We start from the raw sequence: 16,234 nt of genomic DNA on the forward strand, positions 1-16,234 counted from the left end.
CGAGATAGTCTCGTCATGGGCACAGCGCAACCGTGCTCCATGACGAGACTATCTCGTCATGGGCACTGAAGAGGTTAAAAGAAGTCCTAGAACTCATAGGAGAAGCTCTTGGTAGAGTGTTATCCAAAGAATATGAGCATTACGGTGTGCTTCAAATGGTATTAGCTGTGCATGTACGAGGAGCCGTGTCCAGAAAGCGTCCTCGGACCAACAGGATGGATGGGGAACCAACACATTCTGTTGGTCCTTTGGATAACGCACTACCAAGAGCTTCTCCTATGCGCTCTAGGACTTCTTTTAATCTTTCTTGACCCAGCGTCTGAGCAAATATCACATTCCTCCAGACCCTATGGTGGTGCCTGTGCAGGCACCACCATTATTGCAGGGATTACATTCCAATCGATGGGCTGACAGGCTCCATGAGCCCATCGGAACAGCAGCAATTGGTCCCTCCCCGTGCTGCCTCCGACCGCAGCAGGCGGAACGCAGGGGCAGATGTCAGTCGGATCACAACCGACAGGCCGAAGATTGCGATCAGACCGACATCATAATCAGGCCCTTTGTCTGCCTTCTATAGAGACTTGTGGAAGCAAAACTTATGAGACTGCAATCAGCAGATGGTATGGTATGGTTATAGCATATTTACTGAGCGTATATCGAAGTATATTGAAAGGAAATCGAAAGGAGTGTTGAAAGAAGTGGATCTTGTGATGTGAAGCCAAGTTTTTTTTTTAAATTGAAAGCATTGGTAGAGGGCAGCTATATGAGAGGTATTGTGGCTAGCACGTTACCAGTTATTTAACAGACTGCAGGGGAGACAGAGTAGAGCCCAGAGCATGGCTTGAAAGGTAACAAGACGTCAGTTGTTTACTTGTATTTGACAGTGGAGAACATATTTGTATAGGTTTCGAATGACTCCCCTCTTTACCTGTGCACAACTGATCTCAGAGCCCTGCTCTGCTGTGGGGAATGGGTATGAGGGGGCTAAGGGAAACGCAAGATAACAATGTATTGATGCAAGTATTGCATGGATCAGCCACATCACAGAGCAATCTAGCATCAATCTTACTATCTATGGTATCACATAAAATTCTTAGCTGTGGAGAGCAACCCATGTACAATTCTATGAAAAATTGGATGCTCATATGAAACACGCCTGGCTAGCAAAGGAGTGTGGAGTTGCCCACAAAAAATTGAAGTGTGCTATAGAAAAGAAGAAACAACACTCCGATCAACTGAGTATCACTAAGACGAACAGTCTACCAATATTTCACTTAGGCAAACTAAGAGCCTCCGCTATTTCCATTGGTTCAACTTTTGGCAGCTTAACTTTTGAGAGATGTACGGATTCAAGACAAAGTCAGCTCAAATACTGATTTATTTGGGACCTGGGGGAGGGCCTCTGTTGCATGGAGCTGTCACAAGATGACAGGCAAAGCACAAAGCAGAGCAGGCCTACATCTGCCCAGCGGATCTGACAAGCTGATGCACTGAGTCTAACCTTTTGGAACCCTGCACCCTCTCAATCCAGTACACTGACTGACAGCAAAGCCTTTGCAAGCCCAACACACTGGAGCACACAGGAGCGAAAAAAGACATTGAACCGTCTGATAATTAATGCAGGCTCCTCCCACATGGCTGTGTTGAAAATGAAGACTGGCCGCTCAATCATAGCCAGGGACAGTATGAGATAAGCTGCAGACCCCTGATAAAAGGAATGGCAGAGATAAATCCCTAGAGAGAAAATTATAAATTCTTGAGATGCCACGTTTGACACTGAAACAAATCACCATACACTACAGGATGCTATAGCAGCAAAATATCCAGCAAAGAGGCAAAAAAGCGATTAATGCCGAATTAGACACAACCTTTAGGAGGCTTACGAAAACGTAAAAATGTGGTGCCTGAAATTGACAATCGCCTGGCCTGGGGGCTCTGGAGAGTGGAGATCTGAGCTACAGAAACTATAGTGCCAGCCGTAGACAGAAAAGTAAAAGGGACCAACAGTGGCATGATCAATAGAGTGCCCGAAGTACAGGTTTTGAATGCACTCTAACAAGGCATTGCCTGTGACGAACCCAATCTCGACAGTAAATTCTAGATTGCTAAAAATGCATCTCTGTGACCAGGAGGAAGAAACTGTCCTCTTCAAAGTGCCAGCACTTGTGTGGAACAATGCTAAAAGTGACGTATAATGGTAACAGTCAACCATATATTAAAATGATAAGTAGTAATGTAATAGTTTGAATGACTGAAGTAAGAGTTAGTTGCTGTTGTTACGTGATGGCCATTTGAGTATCTGACTAGTACTGCACTTTACTGTTTGAGTTAATAAAGGTGGCGGATGCGTGACTTGAGCCCTATTACCATCAAGTATCCTTTGATATGACTAGTGATGCCTCCACTTCCTCCTCTTGTTTACCTTTCCATACAACAACTAGCACCAATGAGCAGTTTGCCATTGAATCTTTATGAACGGTGGTGTCTGCACCTCATCCAAATTTGAAATATGATTAAATGCACCGTGGATTGCACTATTTCACTGAATAGGGGTGCATGGCATGCTGCACTGGGTTTATTAGCTGATCCCATGTTTCATACCTTTGGTATATGTAGATTATTAATTAACTTATAGTTACTAAGTTTGTGTAAGAGCTGTAGTAAGAGCAGATGCAAAACTGCCTTTTGTGCAGTGCACAGACAAAACCTGCAACACACAGAGCAGGATCTTTATAGGGCAAGTGAGCTAAAAAACGATGATGGATTCAACCCAGATCTGTGACTGGGGGTGAGTGTCTGAAAAGTTTCAGCGCTCCGTCCATCATCTCCTTGTGTTTGCATACTTCACTCCAAGTTGGCAGGGTATGCCCAGAAGTGGGTCCCTTGCTCACTTTGCCACTGGATTCAAGCTAGCCTGGCTGATGAGAAGTGTTACCCTGAAACCGGTCCCAGGATGCTTGTTTCCAGTCCAGGGAAGACATGGCATGACAGTTCGGTCTGGACTGTTGCCATGAGGCACAGGGTCAAGAATGATTTGCATATGGCTGTGTCTGAACTGGGGTGGCGAAGCGAGCTTAAGCACGATGATGTATTCAACCCAGATCTGTGACTGGAGGTGAGTGCATGAACATTTTCAGCTTTCCATCCATCATCTCCTTGTGTTTGCTTTGTTCGCTCTAAGTTGGTAGGGTATGCCCAGACGTGGATCACTTGCTCGCTTTGCCACTGGATTCAAACTAGCCTTGCTGATGAGGAGTGTTACCCCGAAACCGGTTCCAGGATGCTTCTTTCCGGTCCAGGGAAGACCTGGCTTGGCAGGTCAGTCTGGACTGTTCCCATGAGGCACAAGGTGATTTGCATATGGCTTGGTCTGAACTGAGGTGGTGAAGTGAGCTAAAGAACGATGATGGATTCAACCGAGATCTGTGTATGGGGGTGAGTGTCTGAAAAGTTTCAGCTCTCCGTCCATCATCTCTTTGTGTTTGCTTTATCAACAGAGGCTGGCAGATCACCTTAAGCCCTCTTCAAAGGGTCCAGGACTGCGGTAGCACCACTTGGCAGGGTAGACTCACAAACTGCAGAGCTTAGGTGCAGGTGTAGGTTTTTGGAAGCCTGTTTTGTCCCTGAGGCTTCAGATCAGGTGGCCAGCAAACTAGCCCTTGGAGTCACTCTGGGGTTCTGGGTTATGGAGATGCAAGTTTAGTCCATCTTCCCCAGGCAAGAGAGCAGCAGGTCAGCACAGCAAGGCAGCAGTCCTTCAGAGCAGCAGTCCTTTAGCAGCACAACAGCCCTTTTTCCTGACAGAGTATCCACAGGTCCAGAAGAGTAATGAAGAGTTGGTGTCCGAGGTCCAATATTTAAATTCCGGTTGGGCCTTAGAAGTGAGAGGGAGCTTCTAGAGGCAAGACATTTAAAGGCACAGGTGACCTGCTTTTCTGGCCCTGGATCTAGACTAATTACTGGGGGTATGCAGCCTTTCTTGTGGAAGCAGGACACAGCCTATTCATGTGTAAATGGGGCTGGGCCCAGCTCCATTCTGCCAGTGATGTCCCATCCAGGCATATCTATGCCCCCTAGTATGTGTGACTGTCTTGGAGGAATACACAACTGTCAACTACACCAAGTCATGTGATCCAGAGACAGGCTTCAGGGACCAAATGGCAGAGGCAGGAAAATGCTAACTTTCTAAAAGTGGACTTTTCGAAATTGAAATTTAAAATCCAACTTCACTATACGTTCGAATTTTTCATCACAATTCCATACACACCAAACAGGAACTGGTCATCTGTTCCCAATTGGAAATTACATCTCATTACATGTAATGCAATATCTCCATTGTTATCCTATGAGAGTGATAGGCCTTGCAATAGTGAAAGACAAATATATGAGTATTTCACAACTAGGGCATGTAAAACATAAGAGTACATGTTCTACCTTTTAAATATATTGCACCCTGCCCTCTGGGCTGGCCTGTGTCTACCCTAGAAGTGACTTATATTTTATAAAAAGGAAGATTTGGGCCTGGCAAAAGTTTTTTTTTGCCAGATCAAAATAGCAGTTTAAAACTGCACACGCAGGCTGCAATGGCAGGCCTGAAACATGTTTAAAGTGATTATAAGTGGATGACACATTCAGTTCTGCAGTATCATTTAATTTACAGGCCCTGGGCACACATAGTGACACTTTACTAGGGACTTACAAGTTAACTAAATATGCCAATCGGGGATAAGCCAATCCTACCATGTTTTAAGGAGAAAGCACACGCTCCTTAGCAACGAATTAGCAGTGGCAAGGTGTGCAGAGTCCTAAAGCCAACAAAATCGAATTCAGCAAAAATAGGAGGAGAAAGGCAAAAGGTTTTGGGATGGGATGACCCCGTAGAAAGGGCCACGTCCAACATATAGCATTCTGAAAGCCCAGGTAATCTACAGCAGAAACAGCAAGCTGCTCCTAAGTCATTCAGGCCCCTGCACTAATGCTATTTTTAACAAATGAAGCACTGGTACCATTGTTATCAGACTGTTACTAATTTAAAAATGAAAAAGTAAAAATGCATTGTAATGGGATTTTTGTCAACTTTAAAAATGGTTCAAAGGATAACGAGCTACAACATGCTGCCAGAAACATGTACATCATTCCAATGTCTCAATTAGCGTGGTTCACATTTCAGTAACTATTACTCAAATAAAAAATTCAATTTGTTTATTTCTCTAAGGAGAAACATCACCCAGTACCTTTATGTTGTTCAGGCGCATTACTTAACTTCTCTTGCCAGAAATAGAATGTGAGGTGTGAAAATTCAGAGAAAGAAGCCTACAGTACAGCCTGCTGTTTACAGGGATAATCTGTTCGAAAGCATGATTACATTTCTCACATTAAGGCAACCTTATCAAGCAGCTCTGTGAAGGCGGCGACAGCAAACCAATGTATGAAAAACTGCTTAGTGTGTCCTCCGAGGACGGAGTATTTGTCTGCCTGAATTGAAGACCATTGGCATCGACTCTCCAAAATACCTGGGGTAGCAGAAATTACAGCATCCAAACGTTCAGTCGCTAACGACATCACAGGAAGTGAATCCCATTATGTTATGACGCTGATGATGTTAGTGATGGTGTTGTCACGGAATATGCCTAGTTACCCTGCTTGTGTTTTTTACCGCATGTCATTACAACGTGATCATTACAACGACCACGTTGTAACAACGCATGCCATGTCGGGCAACAACTTGCTGTAGGGGAGGCGCAGGATGTTGGAACAGTATAATTTACTATTCCAAATCCAGTCTGTGCAACAGTAGGGAACCTTTTGACGCCTAGAGCAAGTCGTTGTTCCGACTTGCGGAGTAATGGCATGCGTTGTAACAACGTGGTCGTTGTAACAACTGCATTGTAATGGCATGCGGTGTCCTGGTTTTGTGATAAACGATGTTTACCATTGTCACGACCTGTGACATAATGGCATTAAGGCAGTGACACTGCAGAAGTAGCTATGAATGAACGAATAAACATTAAATGCCAGATTAAAAAAAGAATGCAACAAGTTTCTAAAGGAGATACAATTCAAATCCTTATGTACCACACACACACATATGTATATGTATACACACACACACACGCACACACACACATATATATGCACACTCACAAACTTAAAAACAGGTTGAAATTATTTATGTGGAATACATCAAAGACAGCAACATATAGAGAATTATTTTTCCAAAGGCCTAATGCATTTCGCATTTCTGTAGTCCTTGCTCACAGGTCAAGTGTGAAGCAGTCCAGCAGGATAATTACAGACATCTTCTTCCTTGGTTAAATACCTGTTCTACCCTGAAGTGGGCCTCTGAAGTGAGTTCACAGCAAGTGCATGTCGGTAAAAGTAGTCCTGCACATTTCATTTCATCCCAAGTGGGTTTGCTGTGGCCAAGCACAGAATTAAAACACAGTTCATCACACTCCAATGGGCAAATCCAAAGTAACATTGCCAGGTTCACTGGAAATGGCCTGAACCTGTACCCAATGCGACAAAATATAAAGTCACACAGACCTGCTCCTTCATGCACTGTGTGTGTGTGTGTGTGTGTGTATAAATATATATAAATATACATATTTTCACAGAAAAAACACAGGTTACAGGAACATTATAGTTAGACTGAGCTAACGATAACTTGCAGCCCCGCAATGCACTGCTGATGACGTCACATATTATATCACATATGGCATGGTCAGTGATATCACTGATGACATCTCAAATGTCATCATTTCGTCGTCTTCCATTGAATTTTTTTAAGGAGGGTGGCCGTGACCTCCCCCTCCCATGCTATTTTCGGCCCGAGGACCCCATCCCCAGGCCATGGCCAGCTGGTTGGGGACTGAAGGGGAGCATGAAGGCGCCCGCGGTCCCGGCCGGCTCCCGCCTCCTGCGGGAGCAGGCATTTCAGCAGCTCCCTGGTGGTGAAAAGCAAAGTGTGCTTGTTTTGAACAAGCGATAGGAGCACTTGTTCAAAGTGAGCACACTGTTTGCTATGGGATAGCGGGAGCAGTGCTTCCGCCATCCCATAGCAAACGGCAATGTGCCGTAGGTGGGTACCCCGGGACATTGATGAAGCTGGCCCCAGAGGGTGGCGGTCCTAAGTGCCATTTACGGCTCCAGGAGGGGGGGTGTGCCCTCCTCCAATTTGGAAAGTAGCCCCCGGGAGGAGATGGTCCCCTGGGCTGTGTGGGGGGCTTGAACCCTCCCACACATTATTTTAAACTTAGCCCCAGGGAGGTGGCATCTGTGGGACCCCCTGAGTAGGCCTAGGGGGTCATGGTGCTTCTACCCTGCCCCACTTTTTTGTTTTTTATAGTTTTTTTTTACCTTTTTTGCTTGTGACTCGGTTCAAGATGGCTGTCAACACTTCCTGGTTTGAAGTGTTGGCAGTCAATCAGATTGCAGGCTCGAGATCGGGAGGATTCACTGGATCCTCCGCGTCCCCAGTTGTATATCTGAGAAATGTTTACATTTCTCAGGAACTACTGAATGGATTCAAGCCATTTAACAACAAGCATTTGCAATGCAATAGGTCTCGCATTATTAAAGTTTGAGCTATTGGCATTGCTAAAGAATGCAACACCAACAGCTCAAACTTTAATAATGCGAGACCTATTGCATTGCAAATGCTTGTTATAACTATTACCGAAATTTCAACAGGACCCATAGCTGAAGAAACTCTTGCTTTTTTCAATTGTGCAATCACCATATCTTGTGCCGGAGGAAAGACGTTTAATGAGGTGTTCATTACAGTCTGAAAAACAGGTTGATTACTTTCAGAAAGTACATTTTCTCTATAAAGATGTGAGATGTAATCTGTCCAGACTGAACCAGGGGATAGAAACTGTTGATGGGGTTGTTTCGGTGCCACCTTGTGCAGCAATCAAAGACCAAAAGAGTCCTAAATTCTTCGTTGTAGCCGCCTGCTGTGAATCAATCCAATGTTTGTCAGCTATTCTCCATTTTATGGAAAGGCAAGTTCTTTTCCTTTTTTTCCGAAAAATTTGGATTTCTTACTTTCTACTTAGGGAGTAAGTAGGTCGCAAATTGGAGATGAATGAGATAATTCATATCTACAGAAAGTTTCTCAATAATGGGATTCATTTGGATAAAATTCCTCTTTTGTATCGAAATGTTATGATTTTGCTACTCATTTGCTACTGAGTGTCATAGTGGTTAGTTGGATTTACCACTTGCAGCATCCGTTGAGAAAAAATAGTTGCATTTAGATAGTTAATCCGCCTAGAATCCCAATGGAGCTTCCCCTGTCTCGTATCCACCGCTGCTGCACTGTTGCCAGAATTCAAGGACCATTTTGCCATTTCTTGCAGCTTTAAATCCAAGCTCCCATGAAGAGTGGCATGATCGCTCCCCGAATGGAGAAGAACTTCCACTGCAAGAAATGAGGATTATAAATCATAACCAGCGATTTTGTAATCACTGATGGAAGCACCAGGTTTTCTTCTTGTGGAAGATGCTGGAAAATCCGGGTCAACCCTCCCATTCATTACTACTGTGTTTATTCTGGAGAGCGATTCTAGCAGGATTCACCCGTGCATATCTGCTCTGATTTTTAGGGTGGAAAAGGCCTCGGGAATATTTCAGGCTTCCTCGAGATCTTTAGCCCTGGTTCCATTTAATAATGAACCTGAGATTTTTGTGTTAAAATCCCCCAGCAAGAGAATATTGCAATTTTATTACATCCACTTGGAATAGAGTCGACTCGAAAATTGGACTCAAAATGCTGCTGTTATTCTGGCAGACGGGGAGGAATATAAACATTGAAAAGGAGAAGGGATGTATGCTGTTTACAAAGAGAATTGTGAAAAGTTATTCGGGCCTGCCGCCTTTTTCCTGCCATGACCCCCTCCCCATTCCCCACCCCCCACCGGCCCGGACACAAATGGTAAGGGGCGAGATCAAGGGCGTGCATCACCTCGTGACGCACGTCCCCTGCTGCCCCTTCTCACGAATAGCGAGGCCTTTTCCGCTCTCCTCCCCCACTGTCAATGTGGCCCCCACAGCGCATAACAAGCTGGGCGTGCCGCGGCCAGATTTCATACCTGGGCCTTTCTTCACCACGCGTTACGGAGTGAAGTTACTGAAGTGGGTAGGATTGTCAAATATTTTAAAATTAATAAAACTGAACTTATCTTTAGTGTTTCTTGAAAAAGCAACATTTGAAAGAGAACTAGGAAACAACCCCCCCCCCCCCCAAAAAAAAAAAAATAGGAACTAAAATGTTGGTTAATGCCGCCAACATTTTAGGTTAAGTAGTTCCAGTCATGTAGGGTATTAGCACCATTTGCGCAGTCATGGTGCACATGTAATTACTTTGTTATTTAATTCCCGATTGCTCTCATCTCATCAATTACATTCAAATCTATTACATTCAAATCTATATTATGCCTTGTAATGAAACACAGATGCAGTCACAAGTAAACTGTAATCGGATTTGTGAGCACCCCGAGGTTCCCCGGCTACCCTGGACACAGAGTCTGATTTTAAAAGCTTAGGGTTGCAGTTTTTCAAAAGTTCCCTTTGGTCAGTAAATCCCACGCATACATCTTATCCCAAAGCTCCGATATCGCTAAGCAATCATGAAATTGCATTTACACCTAGAGAAAAATGTCATTTCGATCAATAGCCTCGAACAGTAATAATCAGTTACAAATGAGATTAGCTCAACACCTGAAGATGCCAAAATCTGAAATTGAAAATCTACGGATCTCCAGTGATTCATGTAACAGGGATTGCTCTATAGAAAACCAGCAAAAGATCAAATAACTTCACTTCAGCATTAATAACTATTTGCAGCCACTACTGTATTGGTTGCATAATAGAATTTAATGAGCATACCTTTGCAGGTAATCCCTCATTTCAAATAGAGTTTCACAGCAGTAAGAGTATGACCCTTGCTGGCTTTATTGGCCTGCATTCCCAAATCCACAGAATAACTAGTGGCTGTAGAGATTAGAACATCTGCATACAAAGCCAACTCACTAACATATTGGGCGATAGTGCTCTATTATTTAGACCTGCATGGTGCTTTAGAAATCTGGAAACATAACATAACATCCACCCATTTCTAAGAACTAAGAAAAGAGGGAGAGTAAATTCAGACTCAAGTGGTTCCTCCTTAAAACGCCATTTTGTCTTGCTTTTGTTGGAAACCGCTAAACCTGTTTGACCCCGAGAGAAGGGATGAGGAGTAGCAACTTTCCTTGTTTTTAATGAATTTGAATAAAGTGAGAGGCGTTGATAAACTACCTTAATTGTGTTAATCAAAGTGATGACCAGTAGGTGGGTCTTCAAGTATTTTCACCATTGTAAGGCAGATTGGCTACCCTACACTTGTGCTCTGAGCTCTTAACAAATAGTCCAGTTTGTCAAGTTGCCCATTGCAAGTAACTTCTACAGATGACAGCCCTGCTTTAAAGTCATGTGTGTGCGCTCAGCACCTCACGGTTATCCCTCAGTGAACAAAGGATAACACGCTACCCTTCGAGTGTGCTAGTGCTCAAGAGCCAGTTATCTGGGAACGAGTTACTAGAAGGAAGATACATATCTGGGGCTATTATTGACAGTATTACCAAAAATAGAAGAAGTCTTGCAGAGGGAGTCCACAAACAGGGATTCAATAGAAAAAACAGCCACAGTCCGATAGGGTTGCACTTAGCCACTGAGTGGGAGAAGCGTCAATACAACACTCTGTACCTTCCTTCACCACGCATTACGGATTGAAGTTACTGAAGTGGGTGCCGCGCAACACAAAGGCAGTGAAAGCAATCGCTATTGTAAAAAAAACACACAAAAAACACGCCTGCGAGTGGTGCGCGCACAGCACAACATGTGGTGTCAATTATCGCGCCCGCGTCTGGGCACGATAATTGAAACCACATGCCCGGCAGTGCGCGTAACAGACACCAATAGGCCATGGGCGGAGCAATGCGCCCGCCTATGGCCTATTGCTTGCCGGCTTTGGAAAAATACTCGCACTCAAACGCCAATCACAGAAGCCAAAAGGAAAAGCACACGCATGAGCGTGTGCGATTCCAGCCTCCGTTTTGAAACCCCATACAAAAGGGCTCTCGCTGCGCGAGCTCTAAAAACAGTGCTTTCTGGACTAAGAGCTACCTTTTTGCCAAATTTGGTGTTATTCCGTTCAGCAGCTCGGGGTGTAGCCGTGCCTAAAGTGTCGTATAGAAATTAACATGGAGAAAACGCATTTTGGAACCCCCCTTTTTCTCGGCCCCGCTTGACGAATCACCCTGAAACGATTTCACAAAGATTTGTTAAATGACACCAAAGATATTGGCAAATCAAAAAACGCTTTTTCTATGGATACTAGGTACTAACTATTACTACCTACTGGCGACCGCCAGTAAGTAGTATATATATTTATTTTTTTGTGCTGTATTCATTGTGTTACTTTGTGTGTGTGTGTGTGGATGTTGCACAAATACTTTACACACTCATTGTGTTACTGTGTGTATGTTGCACAAATACTTTACACATTGCTGCTTTAGGTAAGCCTGACTGCTCTTTGCCGATCTACAAGAGGGTGAACACGTCATCTTTTAGTGTGTATCTAGCTTATCCTGACTAGAGTGGTGGTGCCTGCTTGGCCTATGTGCCTACCCTAGCCAACCAGGAATCCCATTTCTAACATGTGTTTATATATTAGGGTGTGTCCACACAGGTGTAGAACACTATCAAATATTTATCTGAGCAAAATAAGACCAACATGACAAAAATCCAATCAGTGGAAGGTGAGATATGAATTTTTAAAGTCTAATGCAAAAACAGGGCTTAGAAGGCTACTTGAGGTTGCGAGGCACACGTGCAAATCCAAAGTTCAGGCTGACCGAGATGGAGGAAGGCAGCTACAGGATCAACGCAGGGCCCGTTGAGAAAGTTCCTTGGAATGGAGCAATGCATCAACGCTTTTCTCGTTTTTCTGGTTGCTTTTCCGGTTGCTTTTCTGAGGTGAAGGTAATGTGTTGTCATTAGGCCTGGGCGGTAAATTCCGTTCTGCTCACAGAATTTGAGGAATTTGGGTAATTTTGCGTTCCGCAGAGAAAGCGGAATTGCCAAAAATTCCGCAGTCCGCGGCTTCACGGAATTTTTTGCTTGTTCACGCTTTCAAAATGCGTGTTTGCGAGATATTTCTCCCCGAGCACGCAAACAGTGTTCGCAAATAGGAAAAAAGCATTGCGAACAGGCAGAACAAGCAATTCCGCGGGTTCGCTGAACTTTTGCGTGCTCGCGGGGATTTTTTATCGTTTTGCAGAGCTTTGCGTAGCGCGACTACGCAAATTCCGCCCGCCCCCAGTTGTCATCGAGTCACACAGGGCGTTGTCGTCTGTCCACGCAGGCTGTAGAACCGCTGTAGTTGAACCGCCTCTGTGTCAGCGTCGAAGGGCGATGGGTCGGTCCCAGTCGGAGCACAGGTGACGATGCTTCAGTTTAGTAGAAAATAACTACAGAGCTTGCTTCTGAGGCCATAACGTGGAGAGGGCACCTCAGGCAAGGGTAGGACTTATAGAAGGCAGAGTCCAGCAGCACCAGCAGAATTGCAGGAAGTCTTTTGCTTCAGAAAATAGGAGGTCAGCCCAGTCTTGGCTGTCAGGCTATCTGTGGGGGGGGGGAGGGGTAAATCAGTGCTTTGTGTGTAGACAGGACACTACTTGTTGAAGTGTGTCAGCCCCCTCATTCCTCCCCGGCCAGGTAGACCCATCTGAATGATGATGAATGCAGATGAGTGTTCAGAATGGAGATGAGCCTCCCCTTCCTGTGCTTGTGGCTGTCTAGATGAAATGCAGAAAGTGTAGCTGACACCCACTCCAGACGCATATTGGAGACAGGCTGTCAGGCACATAGAACACTTAGTGCAGAAAAGTGCCCACTTTCTAAAAGTGGCATTTCTAAAACAGTAATGTTAAATACAACTTCACCTGTAAGGAGGATTTATCATTAGCATTCCAAAGAAATGAAACACGAAAAAGCTACTTCTCTCTCATCAGCAATTACAGCTTAAAAGGGTTTTAAGTAATTCCTAATGCTGGCATGGGAGAGGGGTAGGCCTCAGAGTAGTGAAAAATGAAAAAGGCTGAATGTCACTACCAGGACACTCAAAACATTAAATGACATGTCCTACCTTTTACTTACATTACACCCTGCCCCTAGGGTTACTTATGGCCTACCTTAGGGGTGACTTATGTGTAATAAAAGGGGGGTTCAAGGCCTAGCAAGTAATTTTAAGTGCAGAATCAAAGTGCATACACAGACAATGCGGTAGCATCCCTGAGACAGGTTTCAAAGGCTTTGTCTGTGGGTGGCACAATCAGTACTGCATCCCAGTAGTAGCATTTGAAGTACAGGCCCTGTGTAAATGGTATACCACTTTACAAGGGACTTAACAGTATAACAAACATGCCAATCAGGTATACACCAATGTCATCATGTGTAGGGGAGAAGCGCATGGACGTTAGGACTGAGCACTTTATCACTGCTAACCAGTGCTAAGGCCAACAAAAACGAATCAGCAAAAATGGGAGGCAAGAGGCAAAAAGTCTGGGAGAAGATCACCCTATGGTTGAGAGGTTTTACAACAAGTTTTCTGAGACATAGGTCTCAGTGGAGAAGCCAGTCTCTCTCAACATACCCAGTGGTGTAGCTAGAGCCTCTGGCGCCCGGGGCTATCCCTCAGATTGGCGCCCATGATAGGTACTTAGGGGGGTGGGGGGAGGGGTGGTGCTGGGGAAAAAGGACGGCGAGCAGCGGGGGGTTTCAGACACTCCAGGGTGCTATCTAGTCTTTTCTTTCTGTTCAGTCCAGGAATTCCAGCTAACTGGGCGATTCCTTACAGTTTTCCTGCGAACAATCTGATCTTGGAAGGGTCCTCCTATTCAATGGAGTTGCCCAATCCATGGGATCGAGGGTGGTGTTCGGTTCAGACAAGAAAGTGCCACAGGCCCTTTTAAAGAGGTAGGTTTTTAAAGTGTTTACTGAACTGAAAGAAGATGAACTCATAAACAAAGTCTATCTAATTTCACAGGAGGAGGACCATAACTATCAGAGCTTTAATCAATGCTTCTGATACCTGGAGTCATTTTAGTAGGAGCAGGCAGCATTTCTGGATAACAGATTTCTCATGGGTAGTGTGTGACCATTTCTTATAAGTAGCAAGTGCCTCTACAATGAAAGGCTGCATGTATGGGACACAAAACCTGGAACTAGTTGTTTTACTTCTTCAGAATATAAAGGCGGGGCATCAGTGCCCGGGTGACATGGTTGTGTTTTTTTTTTATTTAGGAATAGTCTACATGCCAAGTTCTGGATCATTAGCAGTTCCACATTTGTGCTTCTTCTAGGTCCTTAACTGCATTTAACCTATTTGATATTATGAGTAAAAATGCCAGAATTGCTGGAATAAGTACCCATAAGCATTCTGCAAGCAGCTAGCCTTCTTGTCTTTCGTTTGCTGCACAATACACAAGGTGAACAGGAGGATTAGTGCAGACTCAAAGCTGGGGGAACTGAAAAGAAAGGTAACAGTTACTGCTCCTTGGCAACACAACTAACTCTGAAAAGCACAGCAGTTGTTTAAAGTGCGTAAACTAATCACCTGAAGATAGCACTGTGCGATTATTTCGTGAACATAAAGTTCATAAGTAGAAAAACTTCTCTGAAGCGCCAGTACCTACTGCATGACATGTTTCATACATTCAGAAAATTGCAATTTCTGGCAGCTGTCCTTCAACGCACTGGAAACACATTTATTAACCTGCGCAAGACAAGTCATCTCCACTTGGAGCATCTGTCACTGGGCCGGTGACAATGGCAATGGCGAGGTGATAGAGCCTAAAGAGGCAGCCATCTTGTACAAGTAACGTCAGGCCTGACTAGCAGGCATTAAATTATCAAACAAGCACACCAGAGGGCTTGTTGCTTTTCAGTAGCAGACTTGTGGCCTCTTGAAGGTGTTTCGGTAATAATATTGTTATTGTTCCATATTGATTGAGAAGTGAGCGGCTCGTGAGGCATGAATGACGAGGCAGTGACTGAAGAGGTATTTTACTACAATCTAATAACATATTTCAGCGCCTCGTCAGGGATAGTAAGCGATATATATAGAAAATACTCACGGCCCGGTCGGGGATCTCGAAGCGGTGGTGGTCGGAGCTCAAGCGATTGGCGAACCCTGTATGTTCTTTGTGAGCCACAAAATGGTTTACAGCAGACAGCAAAGTCTTGTATGCTCGGCCTGAAAATCATGCTACATGGATATTATGGTATGCAATGTTTTATCATGGGTTTTTCATCTCGCCTGATGTTTGCGAATTCCTTGTCCATCTGCCATTGTTGAGTGTCTTGTTATACAACGCTGTAGTCTACTGGTAGTAGTTTTTCTTTGCTGCGGCTGTGTCTTGCCATTTCCCACCTACGTCGTCAGACCTGCTCGTGTTTCTGTTAAACAATTCGTGTCTGGGTCTCCATTATGTCATTGCCCCTCTTTCCAATCCACAGGCCAAGTTTCCAAGTTTATTAAAACACTTTTTGCTATCAGCCTTTCTGTTCAAAAGCAATGGATTTTTTCAGAAATGGTGAAAGGCAATTCAGATGTATTATCCCTTGCGTTCTTTGTCCTTGATTGTATCTAAGTTTGAATTTTAGGATGTTAAGATTTGAGATATGTGTAGAATCATAAATACTAAATTATGTTTCCCTTTACTTTTCCACCTAGATGGTGTGAGCTCAGTCAGTGGGTCTCATGTTTCCGTTAAACCTTGAGTACTGCTTGTGTGTGTTTAGTATGCTTTGATTTGTTGTGTTTGGTAATGTCTGAAACACTATACCAAGCGCTTCCAAACCTTCATCTTGTGAAATGTGGGCTATATATATGATAATCAGTTTAAAAACCACAAAAACGCTACCTCTACATTACAGTGATGCAAGAGGGTCTACCATTTGATCTTTTTAAATGTACCGATTTTATTTAAAGGGATTTAGGAACAATGGCGAGGCAGTGGCTGGCGAGGTATTTTACTACAATCTAATAACATATTTCAGTGCCTCGTCAGGGATAGTAAGCGCTATATATAGAAAATACTCACGGCCCGGTCAGGGATCTCGAAGTGGTGGTGGTCGAAGCTGTAAATGCCATATCAGACGTAGCGCCAAGAAGACCACAGAGTAC

At 44.2% G+C, this 16,234-nt stretch overlaps 1 protein-coding gene across 11 annotated transcripts in view; it reads left to right on the forward strand.

Annotated features, from left to right (window-relative positions):
* The window catches only part of AMPH (amphiphysin), a 951,873-nt gene that overhangs the window by 745,496 nt on the left and 190,143 nt on the right, over positions 1-16,234 (forward strand). The gene's annotated exons all lie outside the window — the stretch shown is intronic.

Source organism: Triturus cristatus, chromosome 5_2 (assembly GCF_964204655.1).
Source record: "Triturus cristatus chromosome 5_2, aTriCri1.1, whole genome shotgun sequence".
NCBI classification, from domain to species: domain Eukaryota; kingdom Metazoa; phylum Chordata; class Amphibia; order Caudata; family Salamandridae; genus Triturus; species Triturus cristatus.